Below are 23,022 nucleotides of genomic sequence, written 5' to 3'. Positions count from 1 at the left end.
ATATTCAAGGTTATGGGCTAAGTGCTGGCAAATGGGATTAGGGTTGGCAGATCAGGTGCCTTTCATGCGGCGGTGCAGACTCGACGGGCCGAAGGGCCTTTCCTGCACTGTGTTTTTCTGTGATTGGGTAAATTGCAGATCCACAGACTTTCCAAATATAATTGCTTTATTATGCTCTGTGTTGCAGCTTCATTTCTGCCTTATGCATGAAAGGCTTATCTAACAGCAAAGCTATCCCCCTCGGGACTGTAACAAAACGGCTTCTTTCCAGCTGTTTTGTATGGAATCCCCACTCTTGCTGCTGCCCTCAAGGTTTCATCATCGCAGAACCTGAAACAGGTAGAACTTTAGAATCGCTCAGCCGTGAGGATCAATGCATGGAGGTCTGAGGGAATGAAATAATATTTTGGACAATCTGTCCCACACACTGTTGAGGTACAACCACCAGTTAAATTAATCCACAACTAATACACCAGACTAAAAAATGCTTTATGACCAGTACAACTCCTTCGGACTGATTATTACGATCTTCAGTGTCATGATATGCAGACATGCAGATAATGATAGACAGGCAGCTAATGAACACAGAGAACAGGGCATGACCAATGAGCAGGCAGGACATTCAGGGGTGGTATCTCACTGTAAAAGGCACGAGGTACTCACACTCCGCCTCTTTCCACCGATGAACATCTCCAGAGTGAGTCAGGGTGTATGTACAGTATCACACCTCCAGCACGTGGCTAAGAGCTCGTCTGGTTCAGTCAGACAGAGTAACCACACTTGGGTTAGCAGAGAGTCGAACTCACAGAGAACTGAGCTAACTGTGCTACTGGTTCAATAAATCAGATTGAACTAACTTCAAGGTCTGGAGTATCTTTTCGTTAAAGCTGCATCCAGTTGCAGCCTGTGTTATCCCAGAGTACAGAACACAACATGCTACCAGGAGACTGCTTAATCCAGGTGGTTTACCTCAGTCCGTTCCGTGACAACCAGCGAATGTATCCCGGTACCATGGAGAAGATTCAGGCTCTTCACCAGCTCAGGACCTCCGGCAATCTCAGTGCCAATTGGCGGACATTCAAGCAAAAGTGTCTGCTGTACATCGAAGCTTCAGACGTCATGGGTGCGCCTGATGCAAGGAAGATCGCACTTCTCCTCTTAACAGCGGGTGATCAAGCCATCAAACTCATCAACTTTTTTCACTTCACCGAAGGCCAGGACAAGACAAAGTTTCAGACCATCCTGGACAAGTTTGACAGTCACTGTGAAGTGGACACCAATGAAATCTTCAAGCTCTACATATTCAAACAGCATCTACAAGGTAAAGATGAATCTTTCAACTCCTTCTTTACTAACCTCCGCCTGCTAGGGCTGTCCTGCAACTTTGGTGATATTGTTGACTCCATGATCAGAGACCAAATCGTTTTTGGAGTTCACTCTGGGGTAGCTCTGAGAGAGCAGCTACTGAAAATCAAGCATATGACCCTGCCAGTCGCGATTGAAACATGCACAGTGCATGAGCACGCCAAAACTCGCTATGCCCAGTACAAATCGGCTGAAAATGAGAAACTTGCCTCCCACGAGGCAGAGAGTGTGCAGGCCATTTCCCGGATGCAGTGCCTCAGCATTGATGAAAGCGGCCATTTCGCGCACTTTTTCCGGGGCCCCATGCATGCGCGATGAAACGGGATTAACGAAGCGGCCGACACCCGCACTGCGCATGTGCAACGACGCGCGGAGCGTCAGGACGCCAACGTCATGGCGTGCTCGGACTGCGGCAACGCCCACTTAAAGAAACACTGCCCTGCAAGAGGCAGGCAATGTTTAAACTGCTGGAAGCCTGGACTCTATGCAGCCTTGTGCAGGTCTGCACCACCAGTCAGGGGCCAGCGCTCCCAATTCCGATGGCGGCGCATTCAGAGTGTGCAACAACGATTACAGGATTCTGATACTGGCAGCACAACGGATCCAGAGGAAGAATGCCTGGACTCCGCCTACTGTGTGGGCATCATTACCAAATGTGAATATGCCACATCCAACTCATCACAAATTCAATCCATCCTCGCTGTGGATTCTGCAGATGAATGACGTGCGGTGATGCAGGTCAACCACTGCTCCATCCAGTTTAAGCTGGACACAGGTGCTTCTGCCAACCTCCTCTCACAGGCAGATTTCAAACACATCAAGAAGCCCCCCAAGGTCCTTCCAGCAGCCTGCAGGCTCCTGGACTACAACGGAAATGCCATCACGGCACTGGGATCCTGCTATCTACTCATCTCCAACCGGAGCACCCATGCACGGTTACGGTTTGGAATTGTCAAGCCAGACGGTGCATCCCTACTTGGCGCGCACGCCTGCAAGCAGCTGAACCTCGTGCAGCGGGTTTACACAACGACATCCTCCAATGTGGATCTTCAGGCCGGCATTGACGACATCCTCGCTCAGTGTCCGGATGTGATCGACGGGATGGGCACGCTGCCATATTGATACAACATTCTGCTACGACCTGATGCCAAGCCAGTGGTCCCCGCACCACGCCGGGTCCCGGCTCCACTGAGGGAGCGCCTGAAGGCACAGCTCAAGGATCTTTAGCAACAGGGCATCATTTCCAAGGTAACCGAACCGACTGACTGGGTCAGCTCGATGGTATGTGTCAGAAAGCCTTCGGGAGACCTGCGCATCTGCATTGATCCCAAGGATCTCAATAAGAATATAATGCGTGAACATTACCCCATCCCGAAGCGGGAGGAACTCACCAGTGAGATGGCACAAGCACGTTTTTTCACCAAGTTAGACGCGTCACATGGATTTTGACAAATCCAGCTGGTAGAGTCCAGCAGAAGGCTCTGCACCGTCAACACACCGTTTGGCAGATACTGCTACAATCGCATGCCGTTTGGCATTGTCTCGGCATCGGAGATCTTCCATCGCATCATGGAGCAGATGATGGAGGGCATTGAAGGGATTTGTGTGTACGTGGATGACATCATCATATGGTCCACGACCCCTGAGGAGCATGTTTCCCGTCTCCAGCAGGTATTCCGCCGTGTCCATGCCAATGGCCTGAAGCTGAACAGGTCCAAATGTTGCTTTGGCATGTCGACACTCGTGTACATAACACATCATTCGGCTTCCGAATTCTCTGCATCAAACGTTACTTCAAAGAATCATGCTGGTCATTTCAGCAGTTCGCTGCATCGTTCAATTTAAGTCAAAACTGAAGCACGTGTTAACTGTTCCCTGGTCATCCCCCGGGTCCACTCGCCGAATATTGCTGCCACAATTGCTAAAAGCGCTTTCATTCTTACTCCTTCAGTCTGCAACTCTTCCTTTGTACTTGCACCCAGTATCTGGACAAATGCAAAATGGCACAATCATCGAACCCTCCATCCTTTGCGACACCGTGGAACGTGCCATTTGTGCCAGAGGCTGCTAGAAATGCCAGCTTCCCCAGGAACCTGTTCAAGGCAGATATCTGCTCCAAAAGAGAGAGTATCGTTCCAAGAACTGAACCCTCAGTTCAGACCAGGAGCCTGTCCACGTGTGACAGATTAGCACGTTGCAGCGGTTTGAATGTGAGCACTGGACAAGGAATCCCCAAACTGAGTTCCTGCGATCTTTTATTCAGTCTGTTTAAGTCTACGACATTATCTCCATGAAATGATATCCGTCTTTCAAAATGTGACCATGTCTCGTAGGTATCCAATAGACCGGCTTTCTGCGAAAAGTCATCCATGGAACCTGATAGAGGAGCCAAACCGTCCTCCGTATCCAACTGATGCGTATCCAGTTCACAAAGAACTTTGCTTAAGGAAGCCACAATGCAAAGACCACAGCACGTTTCCTCTTTGGTAAGGACGCAACCGGTGTCCACACATTTACTTCATTCTTCCACTGTTCATAAGGTTTGGATTCAGAGAGCTTCACATCCTGATAACTTGCTTTCCCTCCGTTCTTCATCAAAGCTGGCCGGATGGTAATCTTCTGTCCTGAAATAATATTCTTAGTTTCCAGCCTTCACCTTCAGGCAGCCATTCTCTGCCACCATATTGATTGAACTTCTTACAAATAGTTGGTGAAGGAAGAGACCAGTAGTCAATCTTTGCATAGTTTTAGATTTATTCCCAAAGTGAGACATTACAAATGTATATCACCTGACTCTACACCCTATCATCTGTGTCGATAAGTGTCTCTACACCCCTGTCTGCATCAATGGCGCCAAGGTGGAGATCATAGTTAATCATAGAATTGTCAGCGCTGAAAGAGGCCTTTCGGCCCATCGAGTCTGCACCGGTCCTTGGGAAGAGCACCCCAGCCTAGCCCACACCTCCACCCCATCCCCTTTTTGTACCCCAAGGGCAATTTAGCATAGCCAATCCACCTAACCCGCACATCTTTGGACTGTGGGAGGAAACCGGAGCACCCGGAGAAAGCCCACGCACACACGGGGAGAACTTGCAGACTCCATGCAGTGACCCAAGCCGGGAATCGAACCCGGGAACCTGGAGCTGTGAAGCAACTGTGCTAACCACTGTGCTGCCTTCAACCAGGTGGTTAACAGCTTCAAATTCCTAGGTAGGCACATGACCAAAACTCTGTCCTGGTACACCCACGTCGACGCTACGACCAAGGAACACAGCAGCACCTACACTTTCTCAGGAAACTAAGGAAATTCTGCACAAACACATTGACTCTTACCAATTATTACAGATGCACCACAGAAAGCATCCTATCTGACTTTATCACAGTCTGGTGTGGCAACTGCTTGGCCCAAGACCGTAAGGAATTACAAAGAGTCGTGAACACAGCCCAGTCCATCATGCAAACCCGCCTCCCCTCCATTGCCTCTGTCTACACCTCCAGCTGCCTTAGGAATGCGGGTAGCATAATCAAAAAAAACCTCTCACCAGGCTTATTCATTCTTCCAACACTAACAGATCCGAAAACAGATTCTTCCCCGCTGTAACCAGACTCTTAAACGACCCTCTTATGGTCTGTCTGATCTCTTCATACATCTTCTGTACTGAGTAGTACTACACTCCTGGATGCTTCACCCGATGCCTGTGTCTATGTATTTACATTGTGTATTTTACATTTGCCCTATGTATTTTCATGTACAGAATTGCACGCAGAACAATGCTTTTCACCGTACCTCTGTACACATTCAAACAAACCCCATGGAGTGATCATTTATACTCCTAAGTATCAGTCAACAGATCAAGCAAATAAACAAATGAACTTTCTAAATGGATACTATAATTTTACTGTAACTCTTTAAAAAAACTTTAGCTGAAGCTTATCAAATTAAAATATCATTTGAGGGGCTGATGATGCATTCCAGCCCCAGCAGTGCCCACTGGTCGCGGAAAGTGCTGGTGGTCGCTGCATCCTCCTTCCCCAGGAAACCTTGGCATGTTCTTTATACATGGATGGGATGGATACGGCACAAGGAAGTGCTGAGGGTTTTAGCCAAGGTTGGTATCATGACCAGTACAGGCTTGGAGGGCCGAAGGGCCTGTTCCTGTGCTGTATTGTTCTTTATTAACCACAGCAGAAAGTGATCCTTCATATTGTTGCTATGATTTTACCCTTGAAAGTGTATGCCTCATTCATGCTCCAGATTGGAGCAGGGTCTGACACATTCGAGAGCTCTGGAGAAAAGGGTGTTTTTGCAGCTGTAGCAGGAGATTGCAACAACATTGAGGTTGCCGTTTCTTTCGGGATGGGTTGCGAGTGGTGATGATGCAAGTGTTTGAGGTGGGAGGGAGTTGGGGATGACAGGATGGCATCCCTGGAGAATCATTGTTGTGTGCCATTGTGCCCAAGGTTTCCCGGGGAAGGAGGATGCAGCGACCACCAGAATTCAAACTGCATTCCGCTGAGGCTTCCTCCTCACAGGAAAGGAAATTGGATGGAGATGCCCTAGTGGGGAAGTCCTGGTTTACACCCAGCAGCTCACTGGAGAGAAATTGGTCGTCAGATGCCCTAACCTCAGAAGATGCAAAAGTAAGCCAATTTAACAAGGAGACAGGTTAACTGCTTGAAAATATGCCAAGAAAGGAGGGCAGCACGGTGGCGCAGTGGGTTAGCCCTGCTGCCTCACGGCGCCAAGGTCCCAAGTTCAATTCTGGGTCACTGTCCGTGTGGAGTTTGCACATTCTCCCAGTGTCTGCGTGGCTTTTGCCCCCACAACCCAAAGATGTGCAGGGTAGGTGGATTAGCCACGCTAAATTGCCCCTTAATTAGAAAAAAAATGAATTGGGTACTCTAAATTTTTTAAAAGAAAAAAAAAAAAATGCCAAGAAAGGGACGAAAATGAATAGTAAAAGGAATATTTAAATTTGGAACAACGGTAATTGAATGTTTTTTGAAGCATCAGCCTTCAAAAACTACAATGAGGCCGATAGTGAGGGAAGTGAAACCACGAGGTGGCAAAACGCACGCTTGAGCAACAATGCGGAACAAATGCTTCACACACACATTGGTGGTTTGAACTCGAGTAGAATAATACAGCCTTTGGGCTGCACTCGCAAAGCTGCACAAAGCACGTTCACCTTTCGTATTTAATTCTCAGCGCTGGGCCTGTCTCCTTCCATTCTCTGCAGAATCGGAGGTTCCTGTTGGCATTTTGAATCGCCAGTTTTCAGCCCAGCCTTTGCAAGATGGTGGAAGGTTAATGGACCGATTCACAAAATGGTGCTAAATTAGATATAATTTGCAACTGTACTTTAAGAAATGAATTTGATTCATTTCCTATAGGATTTCAATGGCATCGCAAACGATTTTAAGCAAACCCGCAGGATATGCAGCTCGAAGCGAGTTGAGGGCTGCAATATTTAAGTACAACATATACAAGTGTTGTGTTCAGTCGGCTTTCACCCTTTCTTGATCAGTCCAAAGATGTGCAGGTCAGGTGGGGTTACGAGGATAGGGCAGGGAAGTGGGCCAAGATAGGGTGCTCTTGCAGAGGGTTGGTGCTGACTTGATGGGCCGAATGGCCTCCTTCTGCACCGTAGGGATTCTAATAAAAACAATTGGGCCTCGATTGTAGTGCCTCCAGCCTGCGTGTCAGTTCTCCAGTTCCAGCCTCGCATCCTCTCCCTCAGCATTGCAGACTGTTGACCCTTCAAGTTCGATGGCCTCTGATTAGGCCCTCCAACTTGAAGAGCCCGTCATCCACCTTTAGGTGGATGGCAAGCCTGACCTATGGCTATTAGTTGGCCACTCCAGGGACAAATCACAACGGGTGACTATTTTTCCACAGAGTTCGGGCTTCTGACTCTCATTCCGGCCTGATGGCGAGGTTCAAGCATCTTCATCCCCTCAAAGCTCCAGAAAAGCTCAGTTACTACGCTTTTACCCTTAAAAGTGCATGCCTCATTCATGCTCCAGGTGGGGGCACAGTCTGACACCGAGTCGCGTTTTAAGATGCCAATCCTGAGCTTTACTTTCCGACTCCTACTGTCAAACTGAAGTCCCCACAACAGCTGAGGTATCCGGGATTTAAAGTCGGTGTCATGATATTCAAACACACACATCATGATGGACACACCAACAGACAAATCAGAACACACAACACCACAACCAATCACACACAAAGACAGGAACCATATAAAAGCACAAACACAACACCTGGTGGACAGTAGGTCTGGGGACAAGGACACGGACACGACCTGTTTTAACATCACAAAGAGGGAATCCCCACGTGCAGAGTATCAAGACAAAACTGTACATAGAAAGTTTAAATAAAATAGCGTTGTACCATATACAACTGTGTTGGCTCATCTGTGTGTCAGAACGCCCAACACCACATGGTACAGGAGTGGATCGATACCTGCCAACTAACCTGCCATTCTGGACATGGACCGCACCGACAAACCGCAGCCGTTGCAAGTCGCGGGGAACCTTGGTACCAATTGGAAGCTCTTCAGGCAGCGATTTGACCTGTACATCCGAGCCAATGAGAAACAGAGTGCCTCGGATGAAACGAAGATTGCACTGCTCCTCTTCTACGCAGGGCAGCACGCCCTCGACGTCTTCAACTCACTGGTGTTCGAAGAAGGGGAAAACCAATCCAAGTATGACACGGTCATCCTGAAACTGGACCAGCACTTTAATGTTGAAGTGAATGAATGTTTTGAAAGATACCTCTTTCAGCAACGCCTGCAAGGTAAGGAGCTTTTTCAACCCTTTTTGATGCACCTCCGAATGCTAGCGCAGTCCTGCGGTTACGGCAGCACCACAGAGTCCATGATCAGGGACCAGATTGTTTTTGGCGTTGCCTCCAGTGGCCTACGCCAGCAGCTTCTTAAAATAAAAGGCCTCACCTTAGCGTCTGCAGTGGAAGCCTGTGTCCTCCACGAGAATGCAACCTGCCGTTTTGCCCGATTTCAGGCGTCCGAACTGGCACGGAGGGGGTCCCCAGCCGTCGAATCGGCAAGCCAGGCCGCCCACAACGCCGAACGCATCCAGGCCGTCGATTACTTCCCGACCCGCGGCCCCGACGAGAGCGGCCGCTTCCCGCGCTTTTCGCGGTCTCCCGCGCTGGTGCGCGCCAAAAATAACGGCCACATCGAGGGACGCACTGCGCAGGCGCGCCCACCGCAAGATCGCACTGCGCATGCGCAGTGGCGCAACGAACGCCGTGACGTCATGACGTGCGGCAATTGTGGAGCTGTACACTTAAAAGGGAAATGTCCTGCTAAAAACCGACAGTGCCTCAGATGTGGCAAGATGGGCCACTATGCTGCCCACTGTCGTGCGGCTCAACTCATGGATCCTGCACATCCCCGACAATCTCGCAGACAAGTCAGGACCGTCCAGCCCACGCATCAAGACTTCCAGTTAAGTGATGCAGATGACCAGGATGCCTTCCGCGTTTCCGTCATCGATGTCAACAAGGTCAATGCCATCAATCCAGCCGATGAGTGGTGTGCCACCCTGACGGTCAACCGATCGCGCGTCACCTTCCGTCTGGACACCGGCGCATCCGCCAACCTGATTGCATATTCTGAATTCCAGGCCATGAAGGTCAAACCACCCATCACGCCATCCCGGCTCAAGATGGTTGATTATAACGGGAACGTCATCCCGTCCATAGGATCTTGCCAGCTACAGATAACTCACAAGACGCACACGGCCACACTCCCCTTCGAAGTTGTCGGCTCATCAAAAGACTCGTTACTGGGCGCACAGGCGTGTAAGGTCCTTCACCTGGTACAGCGCATTATGTCTCTCTCTCCAGATGAGATATCCGACTTCCCGGATGCGGAGTTCCACGCAAATCTCCATTCCCTCCTTGCTCACAACCAGGAGGTTTTTGAAGGCATGGGGACATTGCCATACACGTACAAGATTCGACTCAAACCGGACGTCATCCCTGACGTTCACGCACCTCGCAGGATTCCTGTGCCACTCAAAGACCGCCTCAAGTTGCAGCTGCAGGCTCTTCAGGACCAAGGGGTCCTATCCAGGGTCACGGAGCCCACGCCATGGGTCAGCTGCATGGTCTGTGTAAAGAAGCCCTCTGGCGAGCTCCGCATATGTATAGATCCTAAAGATCTGAATAACAACATCATGCGGGAACACTATCCCATCATGAAACGAGAGGAACTCACCAGCGAGATGGCGCAAGCCAAAATATTTACCAAATTGGATGCGTCCAAAGGATTTTGGCAGATCCAATTGGACCCGGCCAGCCGAAGGCTATGCACGTTCAACACCCCTTTTGGCAGATTCTGCTACAACCGGATGCCATTCGGCATCATTTCAGCATCTGAAGTTTTCCACCGCATTATGGAGCAGATGATGGAAGGCATCGAAGGGGTACGTGTATATGTGGACGATGTCATCATTTGGTCCACCACTCGGCAGGAACACATGCATCGTCTACGACGCGTCTTCACCCGCATACGACAAAATGGCCTGCGTCTCAACCGCGCCAAGTGTGCCTTCGGCCAGACTGAGCTGAAATTCCTCGGGGAACACATCTCACGATCAGGGGTCCGTCCCGATGCAGACAAAGTTAGCGCCATCACAGCCATGCCACGACCGGCTGACAAGAAGGCTGTCCTAAGATTCTTGGGCATGGTCAACTTCCTTGGGAAGTTCATTCCCAACCTGGCTTCTCATACAACGAATATGCGCCATCTCATAAAAAAATCAACAGAATTCCACTGGCAACAATCGCATCAGCTGGAATGGGAGGAGCTCAAGCACAAACTGGTCACGGCACCAGTGTTGGCGTTCTTTGACACGGCTCGCCCTACAAAGATCTCAACGGATGCCAGCCAATCTGGTATTGGAGCGGTACTCCTGCAAAAAGACAGCACGTCGTCATGGGCCCCGCTTGCATATGCCTCACGAGCCATGACCCCTACCGAACAGCGCTACGCGCAAATAGAAAAAGAATGCCTGGGCTTGTTAACTGGACTGGACAAGTTCCACGACTATGTGTATGGTCTTCCACGATTTACGGTTGAAACTGACCACCGCCCCCTGGTCAACATCATTATCAAAGACCTGAACGACATGACCCCTCGCCTCCAGCGCATCTTACTTAAACTCAGGAGGTATGATTTCAAACTGATCTACACTCCGGGGAAGGGTCTCATTGTGGCGGACACGCTCTCCCGAGCAGTGAGCACACCACCAGATGCGGAGGGGTTCGTGCGTCAAATTGAGGCACACGTGACTCTGACAGCAGCAAATCTGCCAGCTGATGACCCAAGTCTGGCCCACATACGCGCAGAGACGGCGACTGACCCCTTCTACAGCGAGTGATGCGCCACATGGTGGAAGGGTGGCTCAAAGAGCAATGCCCCCAGTTTTATAATGTGCGAGATGACCTTACCAACATAGACTGGGTCCTTATGAAATTAGACAGGATTGTTATTCCGCACAGCATGCGCCAGAAGATTCTTAATCAACTACACGAAGGCCACTTGGGCGTCGAAAAATGCAAACGAAGGGCCCGAGAGGCGGTATATTGGCCGGGTATTAATGAAGACATAGCCAACATGGTGCTCAATTGCACAACCTGTCAGAGGTTTCAGCCGGCGCAACCTCCGGAGACGCTTCTACCACACGAGTTGGTGACGTCCCCCTGGGCGAAGGTGGGTGTTGACCTATTTCACGCGCTCGGCAGAGATTACATCATTATTATAGATTACTTCTCAAACTACCCGGAAGTCATGCCTCTACATGATCTGACGTCGTCCACAGTCATTGGGGCCTGCAAGGAAACATTTGCTCGCCATGGCATTCCAAGGACTGTCATGTCAGACAATGGACCCTGTTTCGCCAGCCGTGAATGGCCGTCCTTTGCCGCAGCATATGGTTTCACTCATGTGACATCCAGCCCTCTACATCCACAGTCGAATGGGAAGGCAGAGAAGGGTGTCCACATTGCCAAGTGGCTCCTGTGCAAGGCGGCTGCTGCCGGATCGGACTTTAACCTCGCCTTGCTGGCCTATCGATCGGCCCCGCTTTCCACGGGTCTCTCGCCAGCGCAGCTCCTAATGGGTCGCTCCCTCAGGTACCATCCATCCTGGCACCAACAACAGACCATGAGACGGTTCTTCATAACATGCAAATGCAGCTTGATCGCCAGAAAAGTCAGTACGACACACGAGCGATGGACCTGCCCCCCCTGTCCTCCGGAGACAAAGTACGCGTCCATCAACCGTATGGTGGCTGGTCAGCACCGGCCGAAGTCCTCCGACGTGTGGCTCCCCGCTCGTTCCTGATTCGCATGCCAGATGGTTCAGTGCGTCGCCGCAATCGGCGCGCCCTTCGCCGACTTCCACGCTCGCAGCCACACAGTACACACACGCCAGATCCTCAACAGTCTTCCGAGGATGACTTCGTGGAGCTGCCGCAGATCACGCCCTCTCCATCGCCACCCATGGCCAAGCTTGCACATCAGCCGGTGGTTCTTGACCCACCCTTGAGGCGGTCAACCCGAACTCGTTGCAAGCCCATTAGACAGGACTTATAACACCGTTCATATGTTCAAAAAGTTACACACTTCTGTATTATAACCTGTTGTTGTTTATCGTTCCAGATATCGTCTGACTGGACCACTGTTCAAATTTTTTTTCTCGTTCGCATTCATGTTCTGTTATGGTACAACCTTGTTGATGTGACGCACCCGACATCGCCCCATGTAAATAGTTACGTCATATGCACATGCTGTACACAACACACACACACTCTTAGATGCACTCACGGCACGATTATATCTATTACCACGTAGGCACATATCTTTGAATATCATGACACCCCCCCCTTTTTACAAACACATACATCACGATGGACACACCAACAGACAAATCAGAACACACAACACCACAACCAATCACACACACAGACAGGAACCATATAAAAGCACGAACACGACACCTGGTGGACAGTAGGTCTGGGGACAAGGACACGGACACGACCTGTTTTAACATCACAAACAGGGAATCCCCACGTGCAGAGTATCAAGACAAAACTGTACACAGAAAGTTTAAATAAAATAGCGTTGTACCATATACAACTGTGTTGGCTCATCTGTGTGTCAGAACGCCCAACACCACAGTCTGAAGGGAGCCTCGGAAGATTTAAGCAGATCTTGTTCCTGGGAAAATGATCTCAATTGGAGGATCTGATGGCCCCCTCCTGCCCGGCAGGATATGATGGTCCTGCCGAAGGAAACGGCAATAAAATAGCCCTCCATTTCCGCCTGGGGGTGGGGCAGTAAGATCCTGGCCCAACAGTACCTTTCAATGGAATTAGGCACAAAGAAATCGCCCACATTTACAGAAAAAGCTGCTTTTCTTAAATCAAGTATGACTCATTGATTTTTTAAAAAAAAACAGTGAATCAAGAAACAGTCCTGAGCTGATTAATTAATTTAGTTCTCCATTTATTAGGATCCACACCCTTGCTCTTTTTCACCCAGCATCAACAGTTCCTTTGTGACTGACTGAATTAGTTTGTTTGAAATTTGTTCTTCCTCGTTTTCCCACTGTTAATGATAATATGAATATATGACGCCAGCAGACTCGATCCCTCTCCCTGGCAACAGTCAGATCGAGCGGGATTCTCCGGCCTCATCCACGGCGAGACCTGTTGCGAGGGAGAGAGGAAAATTTGGCATTCCAGCCTAGACTCCATTCACTCTGTGGCACCGGAAAATCCCAGCCGCTGAACGAGGACGGACGATTTCGGCACTTAAGTCAGCCTGTGACAATGTTTGACTTTATTCCTATCTCAGCTGCTCCGGAACCCCTCATTCGTGCCTTTTGTTACCTCCAGACTTGACGACTCCAATGCACTCCTGGCTGGTCTCCCGCATTCTACCCTCCTCCCAAGACTCTGCTGCCTGGGCCTGGAGTGGCACCGTGTCCAGTTGCCCCCTCACCCCAGCGTACCCGGACAGGCGTCGGAATGTGACGACTAAGGGCTTTTCACAGTAACTTCATTGCAGTGTTAATGTAAGCCTACGTGTCAATAATAAAGATTATCACTGATCTACAATGGCTCCCAGTCAAGCAAAGTCTTCATTTTGAAATTCACATCCTTGCTTTCAAATCACTCCACAGTCTTGCCTCTCCCTATATTCGTAATCTCCTCCAGCCTCACGACTTTCCGAGATATCTGCACTCCTCTAATTCTGGCCTCTTGTGCATTCCCGATTTTAATTGCTCCACCAATAGTGATTGTGCCTTCTGCTGCCTACTCCCAAGCTAATGGAATTCCCTCCCTCCACTGCCCCCGCTCTCCCTCGCTCTCGCCCTTCAAGACACTCCTTAAAATTTATCTTTCATCTCCTGATATGGTTTTGGTTGTACTTTGACCTCGTGCAAAACTTTGCTACATTTTATTGCGCGAAAGGAACGATCTAAATAAAGTTCTCGTTACCATTCAAATTTATCCATTGGTGCCAAGTCTTTGGACATAAGACCACAAGATATAGGAGCAGAATTAGGCCACTCGGCCCATCGAGTCTGCTCCATCATTCAATCATGGCTGATACTTTTCTCATCCCCATTCTCCTACCTTCTCCCCATAACTCCTGATCCCCTTATTAATCAAGAACCTATCTATCTCTGTTTTAAAGACACTCAGTGATTTGGCCTCCACAGCCTTCTGCGGCAAAGAGTTCCACGGATTCACCACTCTCTGGCTGAAGAAATTCCTCTTCATCTCTGTTTTAAAAGATCGTCCCTTTAGTCTGAGATGGTATGTTCTGCTTCTAGTTTTTCTGACAAGTGGAAATATCCTCTCCAGGTCCACTCTATCCAGGCCTAAGTTTCATAAAGATCCCCCCTCATCCTTCTCAACTCCAACGAGTACAGACCCCAAGCCCTCAACCGTTCCTCATACGACAAGCTCTTCATTCCAGGGATCATTCTTGTGAACCTTCTCTGGACCCTTTCCAAAGCCAGCACATCCTTCCTTAGATACGTCCAAAACTGCTCACAATACTCCAAATGTGGTCTGACCAGAGCCTTATACAGAATCAGAAGTACATCCCTGGTCTTGTATTGCTCTCGACATGAATGCTAACATTGCATTTGCCTCCTAACTGCCGACTGACCCTGCATGTTAACCTTAAGAGAATCTTGAACAAGGACTCCTAATTCCCTTTGTGCTTCTGATTTCCCAAGCATTTCCCCTTGTAGAAAATAGTCTATGCCTCCATTCCTCCTTCCAAAGTGCATAACCTCATACTTTTTCACATTGTATTCCATCTGCCACTTCTTTGACCACTCTCCTAGCTGTCCAAATCCTTCTGCAGCCCCCCTGCTTCAATACTACCTGTCCCTCTACAGATCTTTGTATCATCTGCAAACTTAGCAAGTGTCTTCAGTTCCTTCTTCCAGATCAGATCATTAATGTATATTGTGAAAAGTTGTGGTCCCAGCACAGACCCCTGAGGCACACTACCAGTCACCGGCTGCCATCCTGAAAAAGACCCCTTTATCCCCACTCTCTGCCTTCTGCCAGTCAGCCAATCCTCTATCCATGCCAGGATCTTACCCTTAACACCATGGGCTTATTTAACAGTCTCCTATGTGGTACCTTGTCAACGGCCTTCTGGAAATCAAAATAAATTGTGTCCACTGGTTCTCCTTTGTCTAACTTCCTTGTTACCTCCTCAAAGAACTCCCTTGACGATGTTGTGCTGACTCAGTCCTATTTTAACATGCAGGTGGGGTTACTGGGATAAGTTGGAAGCTTAAATGGGTGCTCTTTCCAAGGGCCGGTGCAGACTCGATGGGCCGAATGGCCTCCTTCTGCACTGTAATTTCTATGGTTCTACTTCCAAGTACTCCGCGATCTCATCTTTAATAATGGGCTCTAAAATTTTACCAATGACCAAAGGCAGGCAAACCGGCCTATAATTTCCTGTCTTCTGCCCCCCTCCCTTCGTAAACAGGGGTGTTACATTAGCCACCTTCCAGTCCTCTGGAACCCTTCCTGCCTCCAGTGATTCCTGAAAGATCACCACCAATGCGTCCACAATCTCCTCAGCTATCTCTTTCAGAACTCTTGTGGTTTAGCCCATCCAGTCCAGGTGATTTATCCACCTTTAGACCTTTCAGTTTCGCCAAAACCTTCTTCTTAGTGATGGCCACTGCACTCACCTGCACCCCCTGATTCTCCTGGAGCTCTGGCATCCCACTTGTGTCTTCCACCTTGAAGATTGATGCAAAGTAGCTATTGAGTTCCTCTGCCATTTCTTTGTTTCCTTTTATTATCATTGTCTTTTCCCTCCCTAGAGCAAAATTTCCTCTTCCCCCTAAAGCAAAATTCCGCAGATTCTGGAAAACTGAAATAAAAGCAGAAAAGGCTCAGCGGGTCTAGAAAGTATTTAATAATAATAATAATAATAATAGCTTGTCACAAGTAGGCTTCAATGAAGTTACTGTGAAAAGCCCCTAGTCGCCACATTCCGGCGCCTGTTCGGGGAGGCTGGTACGGGAATTGAACCCGTGCTGCTGGTCTCGTTCTGTATTAGAAGCCAGCTGTTTAGCCCACTGCTAAACCAGCCCCTTTGGTTTCCCCTGTGAAGAAACAGAGATATGGGGGATATTTTGCACCCTGCAACAGCGTGTTTCTGGGCGGCGGGAGGGAGTCCGGCTTTGGCCAGCAACGGGATCTTCTAGCCTCATTGCTGTCAATGGGATTTCCCATTGAATCCACCCCTCTCCCCAACGCCGGGAATCCCGTGGCGGGAGCGGAGGCTCCGGCTGGGGCGAATGGCTGGAAAATCCACCCCACCACGCCAACGTTTTCAGATTGAGGACCATTGTTTGTCTGGGCTGAAAAATATCAGAGACGGTAACAGGTTTTAAGCAAGTACAGAGGTATAATAATAATCTTTTATTGTCACAAGTAGGCTTACATTAACACTGCAATGAAGTTACTGTGAAAAGCCCCTAGTCGCCACATTCCGGCGCCTGTTCGGGTAAGCTGGTACGGGAATTGAACCCGCGCTGCTGGCCTTGTTCAGCATCACAAACCAGCTGTCTAGCCCACTGAGCTAAACCAGCCCTGGGAGGAGTGAAGGGGAAGAAGGGGAACATTGCCAACAGTTGCCATTCAAAAACAAAAATGGGAGCAGAGGTTATGACATAAATCTGAAATATTAATTCTGTTCCTCTCCCCACAGATGCTGAGTATTCCCCAACATTTTCTGTTTTTATTTCCCCTTCCCCAATCTATTCAGTCACCTCTAAATACTTAATTATTTAAATTAGGCCGTCGGAGAACCGTTATGGCACAGAACGTGGCCATTCGGCCCATCATGTCTGCACCGGCTCTCCAAATGAACATTATGGCCTAGTGCCATTGGCCTGCCTTTTCCACGTACCTCTATACGCTGATTTGATTCAAGTCATCATTTAATGCCCTCCGAGTGCTTCAATTGAACCTGCCTCCACCAGACTCCCAGGCATTTCAGACTTGAGCCACTCATTGTGTGAAAACAATTTTTCTCACATCGCATTTGCTACTTTTGCAAGTCACTTTAAATCTGTGCCCTCCTGTTCTTGATCCTTTTATGAGCAGGTACCCCCCGGTCTACTCTGTCCAGCCCTCGCATGATTTTGGACAACTCTATCAAAACTCTTCTTAGCCTTCTTCTCTCCAGAGAGAATAGTTCCAACCTCTCCGATCTATCCCCATAACTGATGCCTCTCATCCTTGGAACCATTCTTGTAAACCTCCTGCACTCTCTCCAAAGCATCCACAGCCTTCCTATAGTGCGGCGCCCAGAACTGAACACAATATTCCAGCTGAGGCCTAACTAGAGTCTTGTACAAGTTCAGCATAACCTCCTTGCTCTTGTACTCTATGCCACCATTAATAAAGCCCAGAATATTATTTGATTTATTAAAACTGCTCTCTCCACCTGTTCTGCCACATTCAGTGATCTATGCACATATGCACCTGGAACCCTATGCTCCTGCACCCCCTTATTTTATATTATTTCTCCACATTCTTCCCACCAAAGTGCATTCTCACATCTCTCCGCATTGAACTTCATTTGCCACCTATCTGCCCACTCCACCAACTTGTCTACATCCTTTTGAAATTCCACACGGTCCTCTTCATGGTTTACAGTGCTTCTAAGTTTTGTCTCATTCTCAAACTTTGAAATTGTGCCCTGCACACCAAAATCTAGATCATTAATATGTGTCAGGAAAAACAAGGGTCCCAATACCGACAAGGAATACCAATGTACACACACTCTAACTCATTCACCTGAAATTCCTCTCCCTGGTCTCATAGCAAAGACATTAACCCATTTAAGATTTAACGTCTCTGCACAAGTGGCAGAAACAAATTTCAGATAAATGCATTAAGTAATTTAGAGATGGATTGGATTTGTTTATTGTCACGTGTACCGAGGTACAGTGAAAAGTATTTGCGAGCAGCTCAAACAGATCATTTAGTACACGAAAAGAAAAGAAATAGAAAATACATAAAAGGGCAACACAAGGTACACAATGCAAATACAAATACATAGACACCGGGTGCATCGGGTGAAGCATACAGGAGTGTAGTATTAATCAGGACAGTTCATTAGAGGGTCATTTAGGAGTCTGGCAACAGCGGGGAAGAAGCTGTTTTTGAATTTGTTTGTGCGTGTTCTCAGACTTCTGTATCTCCTGCCCGATGGAAGAAGTTGGAAGAGTGAGTAAGCCGGGTGTGAGAGGTCTTTGATTATGCTGCCCGCTTTCCTCAAGCAGCGGGAGATGTAGATAGAGTCAATGGATGGGAGGCAGGTTTGTGTGATGGACTGGGCTGTGTTCATGATTCTGAAGGTTCTTGCGGTCTTGGGCCGAGCAGTTGTATCTCTGGGCCTTGATACCTCTCCAAATCGAATCTTTTTACCCTCTCATTTAACCTTTGTCTTTCCTATCCCAATTAAAATCTCTCAATCTACACACATGCTTTCAACACCAATGTTCGGTCCTCATTTTGTTTGTATGTTAACATACAACTTGTGGATTTGACACGCATGTTGCAAAAAAAAACATTTCATTGCTTTTTTAAATCTCCCGTTATTCCATTGCCTCACATTTCTCACTGTTTTCTATCCTCATCTCTTGCTCTAGTTTCTTGTTTTAATCCTTTCTTCTGTCTTTCTAATTTATATTTTTCTAGTTGAAGTTTCTTAATACTTTTTACTTATATTCAACATAAATAAGATCCGTGTCCATGGACACTACTATCCGAACCTCTACGACCTGTCTGCAAGGTTTCAGAAGTCGTGGTACAAACAATGAGCTGGATATAGTACGAACTACCATCATATTCACACATAATTGCAGGCCCAAGTGATCTCCTTGAGCCAGTGAAGAAAATAAATCCTGCTGATAGTCTTGAATGCACAGGCTAAAATACTCATTTTAATCTATTTAGAATGAAAAAAATATAGGGACGCAAAACTCTACAGGCCAGTTAGCTTAACATTTATCACAGAATTGTGGGGGCCATTCGGCCCATCGTGTCTGCACCAGTTCTCCAAACAAGCATTGTGACTTGTGCCATTCCCAAGCCATTTCCCCCTACCCCTGCACATAGAAACAATCACCCAATGCCCTCTTGAATGCCTCGATTGAATCTGCCTCCACCACACCTCCAGGCAGTGCATCCCAAATCCCATCTACTCGCTGGGTGAAAACGTTTTTTCCTCACATCACATTTGCTTCTTTTTGCAAATCACTGTTCTGCCATTCAATTAGGTCATGGGTGATTTATACCTCCACTCCATTAACCCAACTTTTCTCCTTATTTTTTAACACCCTTGCGTAACAGAAACATTATTTATCCGGGTTTTAAAACATTCCATTAATCCAGCCTGAACAGTTGTTTTTTGTGTTCCAGGTTTTCTCTCCCCTTCCTGACATCCCCAGAATGGTCTCGCTCAAATTTTGTTACATTCCTTGCTCTGAACAACTACCACCACAGGAAATAATTACACTTGATATAACTTATCAAATTCTTTAATCATTTTAAACAATTAGATCACCCTGCGCCATCCTCTATACTCAATGGAATACAAGCCTAGCTTACGCAACCTGCCCTCCTAATTTAACTCTTTTAGCCCCAGTATAATTCTGCCAAATCTGCATCTCCTCTAATTTCACTATCACCATCTTGAAGCCCAGTGCCCAGAGCAGATGCAGTCTGAACAAGAGGCTGACACAATTAAAGCATAACTTCCACCCTGTTGTATTGCTACCGCTGAGTGTCTTTAAGACATAGATAGGTTCTTGATTAATAACAGAATCAGGGGTTATGGGGAGAAAGCAGGAGAATGGGGTTAGAAAAATATCAACCATGATTGAATGGCGGAGCAGACTCAATGGGCAGAGTGGCCTAATTCTGCTCTTATGTCTTATGAGAGATGAAGCAGAATACTTCATTAGTCCATTCAGGTTTGTTTTGCATCAGGAATGAGTGGTTCTGCATGGAATGGACTCTCTAACTTGCTCTGCTCATTCAGAGTTCCTATAGTTTCTTGCTATTTGAGAAATACTCTCATTTATCTTTATTGGGTCCAAAGCAGATGCCCTCACACATCGAGTGACTTCTGGCACAGCAACAGTGTTTAGCACTACTGCCTCACAGCAACAGGAACCCAGGTTCAATTCATGCCTTGGGTGACTGTCTGTTTGGGTTTCCTCTGGGCGCTGTTTCATCCCACAGTCCAAAGATGTGTGGATTGGCCATGCCAAATTATCCCAAAGTGTCCGATGGTTAGGTGCAGTTACCAGATTACAGGGATAGGGTGCTCCTTCAGAGAGTCGGTGCTGCCGAAGGGATTCTACAAATAGCGCTGCCTTCCTTCAGTGGGGTGTCACCACAGTGTGTGGGTGGACTATGGTACATGCTCAGGTCTGTGGATGGACCTTCCCAAGGTCAAAGCTGACACCAAAACAAATTATACGCTGCATATCTTGACTCTCGGGCAGTGTCAGAGGCAGCAAGTGGATTAAAGAATAGATACGGGCAGGAGATTTAGAGGGGGTTTGAGGGAAAGCTTTGCACCCAGACATAGAATTTACAGTGCAGAAGGAGGCCATTCGGCCCATCAAGTCACCACCGACCCTTGGAAAGAGCATCCCACTCAAGCCCACGATTCCACCCTATCCCAGTAACCCCACCTAACGTTTTTGGACACCAAGGGCAATTTAGCATTTCCAATCCACCTAACCTACACAACTTTGGACTGTGGGAGGAAACCGGGAGCACCCGGAGGACACCCACCCAGACACGGGGAGAACGTGCAAACTCCACACAGACAGTGACCCAAGCCGGGAATCGAACCTGGGACCCTGGAGCTGTGAAGCAACTGTGCTACTGTGCCGCCCTGGTGGGAATCTGGATCTCACGACCTGAAAGGGTAGTAGAGGCGGGAACCCCTGCAACATTTAAGAAGCATTTAGATGAGCACTTGAAACGCTGTAACATACAAGACAAGGCCCAAGTTCGGGAAAATGGGACTGGAAATGGAGGGGGGGGGGGGGAGGTGCTTGATAGGTGGGGGTGGTGCTTGATAGGTGGGAGGGGTGCTTGATGAGGGGGGGATGCTTGATGAGGGGGGGGTGCTTGATGAGGAGGGGGGGTGCTTGATGAGGGGGGGGTGCTTGATGAGGGGGGGTGCTTGATGAGGGGGGGTGCTTGATGAGGGGGGGGTGCTTAATGAGGGGGGGGTGCTTGATGGGATGGGGGGGTGCTTGATGGGATGGGGGGGTGCTTGATGGGATGGGGGGGTGCTTGATGGGATGGGGGGGGTGCTTGATGGGGGGGTGCTTGATGGGATGAGGGGGTGCTTGATGGGATGGGGGGGTGCTTGATGGGATGGGGGGGGTGCTTGATGGGATGGGGGGGGGTGCTTGATGGGATGGGGGGGGTGCTTGATGGGATGGGGGGGGTGCTTGATGGGATGGGGGGGTGCTTGATGGGATGGGGGGTGCTTGATGGATGGGGGTGCTTGATCGGGATGGGGGGTGCTTGATGGGATGGGGGGGTGCTTGATGGGATGGGGGGGTGCTTGTGGGGGGGTGCTTGATGGGATGGGGGGGGTGCTTGATGGGATGGGGGGGGTGCTTGATGGGATGGGGGGTGCTTGATGGGATGGGGGGTTGCTTGATGGGATGGGGGGGTTGCTTGATGGGATGGGGGGGTTGCTTGATGGGATGGGGGGGTTGCTTGATGGGATGGGGGGTGCTTGATGGGATGGGGGTGCTTGATGGGATGGGGGGTGCTTGATGGATGGGGGGGGTGCTTGATGGGATGGGGGGGTGCTTGATGGGATGGGGGGGTGCCTGATGGGATGGGGGGGTGCTTGATGGGATGGGGGGTGCTTGATGGGATGGGGGGGTGCTTGATGGGATGGGGGGGGGGTGCTTGATGGGATGGATGGGGGGGGGTGCTTGATGGGATGGATGGGGGGGGGGATGCTTGATGGGATGGATGGGGGGGGGGGGGGGGGGGGGGATGCTTGATGGGATGGATGGGGGGGGGGGGGGGGGTGCTTGATGGCCGGCACAGACGCGACGGGCCGAAAGGGCCTCGTTTCTGAGCTGCAAAACTCTACGACTCTTAATTTGATGAAGGTGCCCGTTTGTGAGGTGGTTGCAGAGTGAAAGCTGCTCCGTGTTGGCAGCCGATCAAAGGCCACATATCCAGGGGCAGACCTACCGGGACTGCTGCAAAAGGCGCTGTTTAAACTTGCTCTTCAGCCCCCCCCCCCCCCCCCCCCCCAACTTCCTCGGGTCGCCATTGCATTTACCGGAAAGGAAATCAGATAAGTTGAGAACATGTCCAAGCGCCGGACAGGAGGCAGGGAGGGTCTCCAAAAATCACCCGAGGGGTGTGAAAGCCCAGGCCCCGGGGGGGGGGGGGGAGGTGTGCCCTCCCCTCACTCTCCCCCCTCACTCTCCCCCCTCACTCACCCTCCCCAGCCAGATGACACTGAGGGCAGTGGGCAGGTTGCCCCGCTGATGGTAACACTTACCTGCGCTGTATCCCCGGTCAGCAGTTACATTGTTGCCTCCAGCTCTCCCTTTCCCACCTCCCCGCCGCCTGCCTTCCTTCCGCCTCAGCCCGGCCGCTTGTTGCACAAGAGGCAGTGGGAGCGCCGCCCCATTCGGGGGAACCCCCGTCCCCGGGTGAGGAGGGTTGTCGCTGACTCGGGGGTTGCGGGTCTGAGCGCCTCCTGCCAGTGAACAGTCCCAGCCGGTCTTATCGCGGTGCATTTAGCTTGCGGTGGTTGTTCACCTACCTACTACCACTTCTTTCTTTTTGCGCACCAACCATGTCATTTAGTTGTAAAAATTACAAATATTAAACATCCTATATTGCTTCGCAGTTGCTGATTGGCTGCCATGCCTGCCACTTCAAACCCAGCTCTATCAGCCTGACTTAGCATTAAATAAAACTGCTGCCTGCCCTCATCCCAGACATGTTTGTCATGGGGCTGAATTTCTTTCTGAGGTCAACAGTTACTCT

The 23,022-nt window shown here is 49.3% G+C and overlaps 1 protein-coding gene across 1 annotated transcript in view; it reads right to left on the bottom strand.

Annotated features, from left to right (window-relative positions):
• Nucleotides 1-22,744, bottom strand: part of ripk1l (receptor (TNFRSF)-interacting serine-threonine kinase 1, like) — a 167,279-nt gene extending 144,535 nt beyond the window's left edge. The window contains exon 1 of the mRNA XM_072509980.1: nt 22,529-22,744. The gene's annotated coding sequence lies outside the window, so the exon portion shown is untranslated. The remainder of the gene's footprint in view (nt 1-22,528) is intronic.
• Between the last annotated feature and the right edge of the window lie 278 nt (nt 22,745-23,022).

The sequence above is a fragment of the Scyliorhinus torazame genome, chromosome 6 (assembly GCF_047496885.1).
Source record: "Scyliorhinus torazame isolate Kashiwa2021f chromosome 6, sScyTor2.1, whole genome shotgun sequence".
NCBI classification, from domain to species: Eukaryota; Metazoa; Chordata; class Chondrichthyes; order Carcharhiniformes; family Scyliorhinidae; genus Scyliorhinus; species Scyliorhinus torazame.
The sequence above is the reverse complement of the archived record's forward strand: the minus strand, read 5'-3'. Positions and strand labels throughout refer to the sequence as shown.